Source organism: Zootoca vivipara, chromosome 11 (assembly GCF_963506605.1).
Source record: "Zootoca vivipara chromosome 11, rZooViv1.1, whole genome shotgun sequence".
Taxonomy (NCBI): Eukaryota; Metazoa; Chordata; class Lepidosauria; order Squamata; family Lacertidae; genus Zootoca; species Zootoca vivipara.
This window is the reverse complement of record NC_083286.1, coordinates 36088880-36102881: the sequence shown is the minus strand read 5'-3', so window position 1 is coordinate 36102881 and position 14002 is coordinate 36088880.

Below are 14002 nucleotides of genomic sequence, written 5' to 3'. Positions count from 1 at the left end.
GTCTACTGTAGTCAATTTATTGTATCTTCCATGGTCAATAGCCTACTCATCCAATACATAAAGTAAACTAGAGAGGAAGTAGGTTTGTGCTCGTGTGAGTTTAAAAACTGCTTAGAGAGAATTTGTTTTGTATCTAAAGGTCACACAGCTCACTCCAATCGCTGGAACACTAAACAACACACATACTGTATAGTCAAAGGAGACCATGTAAGTTTTATTAAGAGAAAGTCACTAATATTCAGATACGCAAATACTATTAAATTATTTAAAAATCCCAGTTATACAGCTCCTGTTCCAACGAGCTGTCCATGGTTCAGAACTGGTTTCTATATCTTGCCTTTTTAATAGGTCTCCATTTTACTACTCTAGAACTACCCCATTTGGCCAATGTAAGTTGTTCAAGGTCAGTTGATAAATGAAGTTATATAACAATCATGAGAATGTATCCTTGATATCATGTCTGATTTTATTGGGTTCTGTAATGGTCTTGCTAAAGCACATGAATCTATTTATATGGTATAATTCTGTTGAATGGTCCACTAGTGAGTAACTGTTTCAGTGTCTGATTTAAGGCCAGATTTAGACAACATTTTTTCATATTGACTGCAGATTACTTAAGAAGCAATTGGTATATAAGCCAGAGGCATAGAGATAAACATAGTGGTAAAGTGGGCATGGTACTGCATTCAACCGATTTTTATAAATACAGGCATTGGCCCCATACAGGTTACGTGGCAAAGTAGTCACTCCGTTATAGCACAGAACAAAGAATTACTGTACCTTCTACCCTACGGACAGCACCCACTCACCATATTCTAAAAATCCAACCTCACTGCCACAACTATCTGGAGATCACTAAGCTTCCCTAAAAGAGGAGGTGGTTATCTAAGACACAGCAAGTATTCATGTATATATTTTATGTTGAGTTTAAAAAATGCAAAAAGAGGAGGAGGAGGAGAGAGAAGTTCGAAGATAATAAAAAGATGCCTAGAGAAAATATAAAAATTATAATTTTGACCCAATCTGGATGAAAAAGAGTCACATAGACCATGATAGTACTATCTCTTCTTGAGTTTAGTTGGATAGAAAGCCATTGGGATCACTCAAGATGCTTTAGGAAGACCCACATCAAACTGAAAAATGTGGTTGCTTAGCAATGCCCATTCAATGGTCCTCCTAGAGAGCTTCATTTATTTGCCAAGGGTTTTGACCTAACAGGTAAAATATGAAAAAAAAAATTACTCCACCTCTGGAAATTCCTAGCTATTATGCAAGCCCAAGTTATAGGAAAGTCCTATAAGTTTCAATTTTTATTCTGTGATAGTGATTCACAGTGATGCCTAAAAGTTCTGGTTTTGCTGAAGCTCATTTTTATTACTCGACTAAATATGTTTTTCAGTTTTCAAATACGAGGAAGATTGTATTCATTGCTACATAAATCACTAATTTTTTAAGAGGTAGAAAATATTAGCAAAGGAATAATACGAACGTGGTTGAATGAGTAAAATGAATACATTTTAGATACCCTTTTCTACACTTTTCCTTTAATGAGAGAGTATCTTTAAAAGTTCATTATCCTATGCAGCTGAATGAGTATCTGAAGAAGTGTGCATGCACACGAAAGCTCATACCTATGACAAACTTAGTTGGTCTCTAATGTGCTACTGGAAGGAATTTTTATTTATTTATTTATTTTGTTTCGACTGTGTCAGACCAACACGGCTACCTACCTGTAACAAGCTGAATGAGGTGTGTGCTGATACTGTATGCATTCAAATAGAACACCCTGAGGTAACATAAAATAGTTGCATCTATTATTAATCCTAATTTTTGGGAGAACTAAATCTGAATTCCCAAATCTATTACCTACCACAGTTAAATAGGAGAAAGACTCAGATTAATCAATTTGGATAATGTGTTTTAATTAGGGCAAATTTTCCTGTTTAAAAAATGTGAATGTAAATGTTGATATTTTAAAACATGCTTGGCTACACTTTAATTCTTTATTGTGGTTGGTTTATTGGATAAGCAACACATTTAAAAACTGCAGAGGGGTTGGACAAGAAGATCCTTGGGAGTTTCTTCCAACTCTATAATTCTATGTGAGTCTAGATCAGGCATCCCCAAACTGCGACCCTCCAGATGTTTTGGCCTACAACTCCCATGATCCCTAGCTAACAGGACCAGTGGTTGGGGAAGATGGGAATTGTAGTCCAAAACATCTGGAGGGCCGAAGTTTGGGGATGCCTGGCTTAAAATCAGGAGTTGCTGAAACTGGCTGAATGACCTTAGGACTAAAAAGTCTGCAAGCTACAGTATATGAATCTCACCTGATCCCAAACAAAACTGTGTTCCTGCAGAAGGAGTTGGTACAGCATTTGGAAATATGATTGGCCAAGCTAATAAAAATATTAGGGCCAAGAGACTTTTGGAATTCCATATGGTGCTGCTGTTTTAGAGTTTGAAATTGAGTGATAGAAGACAGAACAGGAGCAACTGCAGTGATGAGTCTAGTATAGCCAAGTTCTTGACTAAGAGTAAAAAAATGTAGAAGTATGTGGTGATTACTTGGAGATCTTGGGGCTATATAACCCCAGTTGCCCCGGAGCACAAATTCTGGGCACAAGGAAATGTGTGGCTACCCCCAGGCTATAACTTCCCCTAACGCTTGCTATCTGGCTTGCCACTTTCAATCACAGGGTGAAACATTTTCTATACAACTTGAACATGCTTTCCCTGAGGTATTTCAAGCTAAGACTAAAGCCCAAAGAAGCCTCTTTTAGCTTGTGCTTGACACTTGTGCAAAGCCAAGAGCAGCAGTGGTTTGAGGGCCTACCAACTTAGAATTGCCTAAAAGGTGCTTAAAAGAACATACAGAACAATAAATATAGTTTCTCTACATTTATTTTCTCACACAAAAAGCCAAGAATAAGCCGCAAATACCCGCACCCTCCCTTAGAATCATAGAATCATATTACATCACCAACCAAGTACACCACATAATCCCATATATTTTAGATTAGAAGATGAGACTAAACAATGGGTCCACTTGGAGAGAGACACCATCAAAAACACCCCCACAGCAGCATACCTATTTTTCCAAAACAAACTAAATAAAATTCCCACAACACTAAACAGCTTCATGCAGTCCATGCTTAAAGCATGGGACGGAAAAGCAGGCGAACTGTCCCCAGCCCCACTAACACCCCTGGCTCACCACCCACTATTCCAACACGCAGCACAAAACTTCCAGATAAAAACCTGGCAAGTCAAAGGCCTACACCATCTAAAAGACTTCTACATAAACAACAAACCCATACCGACACAAGAAATACAAGACAAACTTGGGGACACCCAAATACCCTGGCTAACAACTTCTTAAACAATCCAACAGTACCTCCACATGTGGTGGGAATGCTCCAAAATCCAAACCTTTTGGACAGCAGTCCTACAAGAGATTGGCAAAATAACTAAACAGGTATTAGGAGCCACCCCAGAACTGGCCCTACTGAACATTTTCCAAGATCATAACGGACACTCGCATTATAAAGAGATTATAAACCACCTACTCTCAGCAGCCAGAAGCTTCATAGCCAGACACTGGAGAGACCTGTCAGAAGTGAACATGGACCACTAGTACCAAATTGTATGGGAAACAGCTTTACTAGAAAAGCTAACCAATGGACTGAAATTGACACAAAGACAAATTGAAGAGGACGCCTTCACTCCAGTATGGCTCCCCTTTATCACATACACAGCCCAACAAGCCAACAACAACAAGCCACCAACAGCATCAATCAACAATAAAATTTACAATAAAAAATAACTAATATACAAAAACAGGTAAGCCACAAGAAAATCAGATAAGACAAGACAAAAACAGCAGCTAGTTCAAAAACTAGTTTACAAATGCATGTTAAAATGCAGAGCAGCAAAACAAAACAAGTCAGCCCAGCGGGCCAAATGTTTAAATAAAAAGGCTTTGCCTGTGTGTGAAAGGCTGTCAACAAGAGAGCTAGATGAAGCTTTCTCATAAACTGCTCCAAAGATTAGGTTTGGCCACTGAGAAGGCCCTTCCTCAAGCACATTTCAGATGATACAGAAAGAAAGACCAATGGATGAGAATTGGGCAGATTGAAAGCTGAGCTGTGCCTATGCACATGCAGTCAGGCTGTCAAAAGTCAACAAGGAGAAGGCAATCCATTATTTTTGGAAACTTCAGTTACTCCTTTGGAAAGGTATGGAGACATTTAATTTGTTCTTCGTGTTGCTTCATCCAACTGTTGACTGCTGCCCTACCTTTAAACCCTCTCTGGTATTTTGCTGGAGTGGAGTCTTTCTGAAAGTGCCAAAGTTTCCTCAGCTAGTCCAGCTCTGAAATCTTCCCTTTTTAGCACCTCATTGCTTTTTCAGAAGCCCAGCTCCACCAGCTGCTGGACTGTTTCCTCTGCATACGTTGTGTTTGTTTTAGGAAACAGAAGCACTTCTCTATTGTATAGTAAAACGTCAATTGAAAAACTAGTTTTAAGGCACCAGAATCTTGGCAGCTCATGATCATGAGGTTTGATGTTGAAGAGCTTGAACTGGAGTTACTAGAATTTAGGACCTTTGCTTCATTTTGAAGAACAAGTTGATTGATATGCTGATTAAAAAGTGTCTTACTAGATCAGCCTTCTCCAAACTGGTGCCCTTCAAATGCCTCAGACAATGTGGTCAATGGCTGGGACTAATCAGAGTTGCAGTGTAAGACATCTGGAGGGCACCAGGTTGAGGAAGTGAGCTGGATAAGCAAGCACAGCTTGTACTGTGCTTCCATATATTTCAAAATACCAGAGGTGATCTCCAAAATTCATTTATACAGCAATTCTATGAAACCTTGCCAACAATCCTCTTTGGATGTATGCACTGGCAAGGAAATGGATTATCCTATAAATTATTATGAACTCTACCTGAGCCCATTATTTCGTTAACAAGGTTTCTATATGTAATTAACTTCCCTGTTAGTGAAGAACCTTGTTACCAGTTGAGTAATAAGCTAATGTTTATTAAATATTTAATTGGACAGTAATAGGTTATTTTCTCTGGCCAATTGTATCACAACTGGGTAGGGTCTGTTATTATCACTGGCCCTTCTTGTGACTTCTCTTTTAAATTGTTACTTGGCCCTGAGTCTTAGGAATAGTGAAAACAATAAAAAATAACACTGTTTCTATGGAGACTTCTATAGTCCTCAGTATGGAGCTATGCTGGAAGGATGCACTTGAAATTTCATTTTGCTGAGCCGTCCAGGCAAGGTTATTACAGTGGCCCAAAGTTTCATGGGATAATCAAGGACTTCATGATGTGGCAGAGGGGTGGTGATCCAACAGGAACACAAAGTGGAAGAGCATCCATTTCTGGCAAGGGTACCAGAAATAGCTTTAATAACAGTTTGGAGGATGTAATGGAGTCAAACTGAATCATCACTTGCCCTATATTGGGAAAGTAACTTGGGTTGGGGGGACATAAAGGATGTAAAACAGGTAATGTATCTGACATTACTGGTGACTGGTGGGCAGGGGAGGGAGTTACAGTCTTCAAGGACAGGGATAGTAAAGAGGAAGGATAGATTTAGGGAGGGACTAAGCAACCTTTATGTACTGCCCGATATCAGGTTTTAACAAAAGCAGAAAGCTGTGAACTTCTGGAGACCTTTATTTTAAAGCACTGAAAATGTGACCGTGTATCTGGAAGGAGTATCTTTTGTCAACCAACAAATCACTACATTTTGACCATACCCAGATGGGTGTGGACAGATGATTTGCTGCAGGTGTGCATTTTTTACTCTTAAGTACAGGAATGGCAAACCTCCAAACTTTGCTAGATTCCTACGCCCATCATCCCTGACCAGTGGACATGCTGGCTGAGACTGACAGAAGGATCAGCTGGAACATCACAGATGCCTCATCCCTGCTCTAGTTCAACCACCTGCTGGCATGATTCTGGGAAAAACACTTGACCATGTTGGTGATTAATTTTTTGCATTTCCGTTCAGAGCTAGTGTAGAGAAGTACTTTGTGTTGAAGTATTTGAGATATTTGTGTTTGAGTATTTGAGACAATCACCTTGTTTTAAAAATATTTAAAACATGAAATCTCAATTAGATGTTTTGAAATCAAAATTGTTGTTACGATGAAAAGGAAAAGAATCATGCACCTTGGTTCACTACTTACTTACAGCTTGCAATTCTGGAAGCTGATAGACAATTTCTGAATAATCTGTGGGCTAATGTGACCAAAAACCTCTTTTCAGCTTTTACTTGTTATCTGCATAAGTACTTCTTTATTCTGCCTGATTAATCTTTTTTAATCAATTCATATAACCAATTAAATATTGCAGCTCTAGTGATTAGATAGAACACACTGATGCAAGGATGTATACATAGTTTAAAATGCATTGGTTGGTACGTAGAGCTGAACAATCCTAACTCAGAGCAAATGACTCACTGGATTAGCTAATTGAGCATCAGTTTGTGGATCCTCATCCAGCCTTACATACCTAAGATAAGATGCATCACAGCCCTCTTCTGATAAACCAGCTGAGACATACTGATGCTAAAAACATTATTTTAACTTAAATATGGATTCCAAGATCATGGCCACTGGTCCCATCACCTCCTGGCAAATGGAAGGGGAAGAAATGGAGGCAGTGAGAGATATTACTTTCTTGGGCTCCTTGATCACTGCAGATGGTGACAGCAGTCACGAAATTAAAAGACGCCTGCTTCTTGGGAGAAAAGCAATGACAAACCTTAACAGCATCTTAAAAAGCAGAGACATCACCTTGCCGACAAAGGTCCGTATAGTTAAAGCTATGGTTTTCCCAGTAGTGATGTATGGAAGTGAGAGCTGGACCATAAAGAAGGCTGATCGCCGAAGAATTGATGCTTTTGAATTATGGTGCTGGAGGAGACTCTTGAGAGTCCCATGGACTGCAAGAAGATCAAACCTATCCATTCTTAAGGAAATCAGCCCTGAGTGCTCCCTGGAAGGACAGATCGTGAAGCTGAGGCTCCAATACTTTGGCCACCTCATGAGAAGAGAAGAATCCTTGGAAAAGACCCTGATGTTGGGAAAGATTGAGGGCACTAGGAGAAGGGGACGACAGAGGACGATATGGTTGGACAGTGTTCTCGAAGCTACGAACATGAGTTTGACCAAACTGCGGGAGGCAGTGCAAGACAGGAGTGCCTGGCGTGCTATGGTCCATGGGGTCACAAAGAGTCGGACACGACTAAACAACTAAACAAACAAACATGGATTCCATATTGCAAGTTAGAGTTAATCATACAATTGTATAGTTGGAAAGGATCCCAAGGGTCATCTAGTCCAGTGTTTCTCAACCAGTGTGCCTCCAGATGTTTTGGGACTACAACTCCCATCATCCCTAGCTAGCAAGACCAGTGGTCAGGAATGATGGGAGTTGTAGTCCCAAAACATCTGGAGACACACTGGTTGAGAAACACTGATCTAGTCCAACCCCCTGCAATGCAGGAATCTCAACTAAAGCATCCATGACAGATGGCCATCCAATCTCTGCTTAAATACTTCCAAGGAAGCAGAGTCCACAACCTCCCAAGGGAGTCCGTTCTACTTTCTAACAGCTCTTACTGCCAGAAAGTTCTTCCTGATGTTTAGTCAGAATCTCCTTTCTTGAAACTTGAAGTCATTGGTTCAACTTCTACCCTCAAGAGCAGGAGAAAACAAGCTTACTCCATCTTCCATGTGACAGCCCTTGAGATACTTGAAGATGACTATCACATCTCTCAGTCTCCTCTTTTCCAGGATAAACATACCCAGCTTTTCAACAATTCCTCATAAGGCTTGGTTTCCAGACCTTTGATCATCTTGATTGCTCTCCTCTGCACATGTTCCAGCTTGTTAACATCCTTCCTAAACTGTGGTGCCCAGAATTGGACACAATTTGGCCCTTGCTCTGGAAAAGTGGAGTAGATGAGCCTTTAGCCTCTCACTCTCAAAACAGTGGTGCCTGCCATAAGATGATGTGGTGGCTTCTAGTACAGCTTTCCTGCGTCAGAAATTCATATACTGTACGTATATTGCAAAACCCTACTATGGTGTAAGTCCCATCAAGTTCTGCTTTTCAACTGTTGTCTCCTAAAAACACCGTATTGCCATGCTTGTCCGTATACTGCTTGTTTGTTTGTTTTGAGAAAGTTAGTTGGCAGCTTAACTTTGGGTAATTGAAAGTCATTCTGATTTCTGCAGTATGGTATAATTGCCTAAAAAGTGTTATTTGGTGATTATAATTCTGGAGTGAATTGTGTTCTTTGGGTTCTTGCACCGTTCCTCCATCAGGGACTTGGTTTCAGTGGTGTGCAGCTGCTGGAGCTGATTTACAGTGCTGCGGCTGTGGCTGGTCATAAATAAATCCTCTTATATAGTTGTTATGAACACCTGTTAGATCATCTGTCAGCAAAGCGCTGTTCACATTTATCATGGTGCAGTAGTTATTTTACTTCAATCCATTTCCAACTGACTCGGCCTCCATCACTGGATTACTATTACCACACCATAATCGCTCGTTTCCACTCCATGTTACAACTTGCAGATAAAAGATTTCACTACTTGGCCAAATTTCATAAATAAAGGAGCAGTTCAGTGCAGTAAAAGTTTATTTTTGTCATCATTTGTCACCCCATTATTCTATAAATCAAATGGAATAGCACTATTGCTAGCTCAGGCGTTGCTGTCAGCTCTACGTGTGGAAATGGTCCGTTTCTTCTTTTTAGATGAGATGACATGTCTTTCAGACTTAACCGGCTTATGGCTTTGTTTCACCCATTTTATTTTATTGCCCTTCAGAAAATCCCTTGGAGACGGCAAGAGACTAAAGAAGTAAAGCGGAATTGGGAAATACAGTAAAACATCCTGCTCTCAGTGTCTTATGTACATTCCCCCAACTTGCAATTGCTCATTTACAAACTTGGCCACAAAAATAATGGCTCTGGATATAAAATAGCCCCACGGCTTTTAACAACAGTGTTTTAGATCACACCTCAAGAAATGGATAGACAAAAAGCAAGCCTATCTTGGATTCTGTTCTAACTCACATGCACACACCTTTAAATAATGTAAGACTGGTAGAAATACTCTCTCCCCCCCATAAAAAAGAAGCACCGTGTATTATTATTATTATTATTATTATTATTATTATTATTATTATTTTAAAAAGCTCAAGTTAACAATTCATGCATCCGATGAAGTAGATACCAGTCCACAAAACCTTATGCCATAATAGATTTGTTTATCTTGTTCACCTTTAAGGTGCCACAAAACTGTTGTTTTTCAGTGAAAAAGACTGACACGGCTACCACTCTGGAAACGATAATAAAGAACTGAAATTGTGTTGCATTGTCTTATCTGAAAATGTCAGATATATGATGAAAGAAACATCCTATATCTCTTTTGTTTAAATGGTATTGTATATTTTACAAAACTTTATTTAACTTGAAATGATGCTACTGTGCGCTGCTCTTAGCCTTTCAAAAAGCCTAGAATTTATAGAGAGATTGTGAACTAGATTCCAGGGAGAATCTTGAAGAAAGTAAATGTCCCTTTTTTAAAAAAAAGGGCAATGGAAGAAAATAATAAAGGAGCAGGCTAATAGAAAAAGGTTTATAGTGATATTATACTTCCAAGTTGGTTCTAATTCAAGTTACATTCTTCATAGTCATTATGTAGCTCATAAATTCAATAAAGTGTTTTACTATTACTATAAAAATGACAGGAGGGGGGTTTTATGTTGTAAGTTTCGTTAGTTGCTCTTCCTGTTTTATGTGGAAGTTCTATGCCCATTATGTCATTAAAGTCTCTGGAGTCTGAAGGGCTCAGGCCTCTCCATTACTTATCAGTGGCATGGGGCAGCATGTGGGGCAAATGTTTACACTTCTGCTAAAGGTAGTTGTCACCATCATTTATGAATAAGCCTCTCCCCGTTCTGTGGATAAATGTATTGTCTGTGTTAGGTATATAATATGAGCAGGTGTCTCATTTTTTCACCCATGAAGTGATGATGGCCTTTTGAATTTAGCCAGGACCCCAACTGAGGAATCTTAAGATCAGTTGTCATCTCTGGATGAGTTAAAACCCCACGACGAGTATTACAGTGATGCTGTGTGTCTGCATGAAAGACAGAGTGTATATATAAATATATTCAGTCTGTAATATCCCTGGAAAGATGATATATACGCATTCACAAAATCCACAAGTTGTCTGGTCCAAAAAACATTGAAGGCTGCAATAGGTTAAAACCACTTTCATCTCTTGAGTGGCTGCTGCAGGAATTGAAAGTACCAAAACAGCACACTTAGTCCCAAAATGTTTAGTTGTCTGCACATGTACATAATGTTGTATAGATGTCTACAAGTGAAAACATTACATCCGAATGGATCATTCACCTTAGTCACAGTTAATCCTCTCAACATTTTTCAGGAAATGTTACTTTAGCTCATGAGTTTGCACCAGAGTTAGTTGCTTGGATGAACCACAAGCGAAATATACACATGCATGTGTATCTATTGAAGAGCCCATTCCTGGACAATCAATGTTGTACCAGTAGAACTTAGTGTACATCCATGTTGTTTATTCCACCTTCTGATAGTCTGGATTTTATCTCTGTGTAATCTCTGACTTACTGTCTAGTTTCTAAAATAAGATTTATTAAAAGTCCAGGTGTCGCCAAATCCTGATACTGTGGCAGTGATTGGTAACTGAAGTTAGTTATAGACACCCAACGGTGAAGGAAGGAAAGGACATTCTGCACATGCTCAAAGATAGTCCACTTTAACTATAATTTCAGATGTACCACAGCTGAGCCCTACTACTGAAAATATGTTCCAAGATCAAAATATTAATTAATGCTGACTTAAATTAACTTCTGCCTCTGAATATTAGGGTAAGTAGTGTTGTAAAGCAATAAACTGGGAATACCCAGAAATGTGCCTTTTCCTTTCTTACCTTCCTGAAGATAAGAGTCAGAAATTGGAACACCTCCCTGATTGATTGTATTGATTGCTGAAGCTACTGAGTTTAGAAATGTGACCAAAGGTAATCCACTTCAATAATTTGCACTGTGGCACAATCTTTCACATGTAAACAGAAAAGTAGCCCCCTCAGTACCATGAAGTCACAAATAAGTCTAGAACTGCCAGTATTGAGAATTTTTTGAGCTGTGGAGGGTAGATTAAAGAAGAGAAAGGAATTAGTGTGGTTTCTTACTACTTTGGTTGTATTAATTGCTTATGGTGTGCGGGATGAAGCAAGGTAATATATACGCCCTTAAGCCTGGGCTTTTTTCCAGATGTTTGCATTGTGCACAAATAACCCAAGTGGAAATACACCAGTGCTAATTCTCTGGCCAGAATGCATCAGGGCCTTAATCTAAAGCTTCCCATCCATCCAGCTGTCTGGCATTTGCTATTATAGGGCACCCAGAGAGAAATGAGGCTGTGGCTTTATAGCTGCACCCTGGGTGACAACTTGATTTTCTGCTTTCACCATCAGCAGCAGCCGCCCAACATGATGGGGCTGTTAATTTGTGCATTTCATGGTGTCTGACAGGGGGGCCAGAAGAGGAGGGTTACGGGAGAAGGGAATGGAGCATGTCCCAGCCTCGGAAGCACCTGTCTGCATTGATGGCACAGAGCACTTCTTATTAGCGTGCAGGTCTCTAAATGCAGCCCTGGGATGACAGCCTGGCATTCCCAGCACCCACACAGTGTGACAGGCGCCGGCAGCCGGTCCCATTGTTTGCCCTTGATGAGCATGTCATTAATGGAAATGGAAGAAAGTGAGGGCCACATCAGTATTCAAATAGCCTCCATTCTCTCTGCCATTCATCTTGCCTGGCTGGGACATGCTGCTGCAGATTTCCTTCAGTGGCTCCACTTGCACATTTTTACAGATTTATCCCTTGCATGGGAGGGGAGAAACCCTGTGTGTGCAGTTCGGTCTGGTTGTCCCAGGCACCCCTCCACAGGCACCCTCAAACACTGAGAACATATTTTCTGTACCTAAAAACAAAGTGGGAGCACGATCTCTTACTCTCCTCCACCGCTGTGAATTATTATTGTTTAATTAGAAAATACTTGGTGGGCTATTCATTTGTCTAGGGGTGGCTGGTTTCTCTCCCTTGCCCTAGCCAAGATCCACAATAACTTCAGGATCGCTTTCTGCAGCTGCATCTCCTTCCCCAGCAGCTCCCTCCCAATAGTCTGCATCAACACTGTCCTTCCAACATTGATGGGTACAATTTATTGCCAATAGGAATCAAGATGGACTTACGGTAGTTAGCTGCTGTTGTGCTCAGCTCAGCTCAGTTTTGCAGACTATGTCCCACTGTGTTGATCAGGTTTGTTTTTAGTAACATATCCTTGAATACAGAAACTGCAGCTCCTCAGAGATCATATGGAATAGCTGGTTCTGAGGGTCAAGGGCGTACCCACCACGGGGCAAGTTAGGGCAGCTGCCCTACTCTAGAAGCAGGGCTGGTGGGCAGAGGCGGAGCACAGCCCGGCGGAGCGCGAGTTCGCCGTTCCCGCCCGCCGCGCTACGCCCTCCCTCCAGCTCCCCGTCGCGCCCTCTGGCAAGGCCAAGCGCGGCGGGGAACCAGAGAGCGCGGCACGGCGGGCGGGAACGCTGAACTCGTGCTCCGCTGGGCTGGGCTCCGCTTCCGCCCACCAGCCCTGCTTCTAGGGAGGGGCACAGCCCGGCGGAGCGCGAGTTTGCCGTTCCCGCCCACTTTGTGGCCCCTCCCCTTCCGTGCCTTGGCCCCTCCCCTTGCCCCCCCCTAGTTTTGATCCTGGGTACGCCCATGCTGAGGGTTTTAAGAGATATGAGGTAGGAGTTTTCTGCCTACACTGACTTGTGCACCTTGAAATGTCAGTATGCTTACATGTGAAAATGTTTGCTTCGAATAGTTATTTACAAATGTTTAGATGAGTAGTTGGGGGGCTCAAGTGGGGCAGTGTTGCTGCACCAAGGAACTATTTTTGGGCTTCCCATAGGCAGCTGGTTGGCCATTGCAAGAAGAGGTTGCTGGGCTAGATGGGCCAGCAGGGATCTTCTTATGTTGTTGATGGTTTTACTATTACTGTTAGCCTAAAGGTACCCTGGGCAGGGATGGATAAGTGGGATATAATTGTAAAATAGAATAAAATAACAAAGTATTAAAATAATGTTACATTGTGTCCTCCTTTCAGTTTGGAAAATATATATGCTTGTTCAAGACGAGAGCTTGAGAGAGTGGGGCTTCCCTTGAAAACTGTCTGCAAGTTTGCAGCTAGTGCAGAATGTGAATGCTGGAGTGCTGAACTACCGTATGTATCAGACCAGAGACAAAAATACTAATTCTCCAGGATCTGCACTGGCTGTCTATATGCTACTCTGCCCTATTCAAAATCCTAATGCTGACATAGGAAATCGCTCAACTGCAGGGGTCTCAAGTACTTAAAGGAGAACCTCTCCTTTTATCTGTCTGCCCAGACTTTGCAATCAGCAGGGGACACCCTTCTTGCCGTCCTGCCAATGGGTATGACCAGTCAGGCACTGACTCCATATGGGATCTGTGGTGCTGCCACAAAGAAGGCCCCCTCTTTGGAGGTATGTCAATCAGTCTCATTACTGAATAAAAAAATTCCTTCAGTAGCACCTTAAAGACCAACTAAGTTTTAATTTTGGTATGAGCTTTCATGTGCAGGCACACTTCATCATGCACACGAAAGCTCATACCAAAATTAAAACTTAGTTGGTCTTTAAGGTGCTACTGAAGGAATTTTTTTATTTTGTTTTGACTCAGACCAACACGGCTACCTACCTGTAACTCTCATTACTGAGTCTTTCTTGTCAACTCAAGGCGCACCTATTCACCAAGGCCTTTATTGAAGATATGGATGTTGGTGGTTGGGTCATCTGTATGTTCCTATTATTAGTTTAATGGTTAA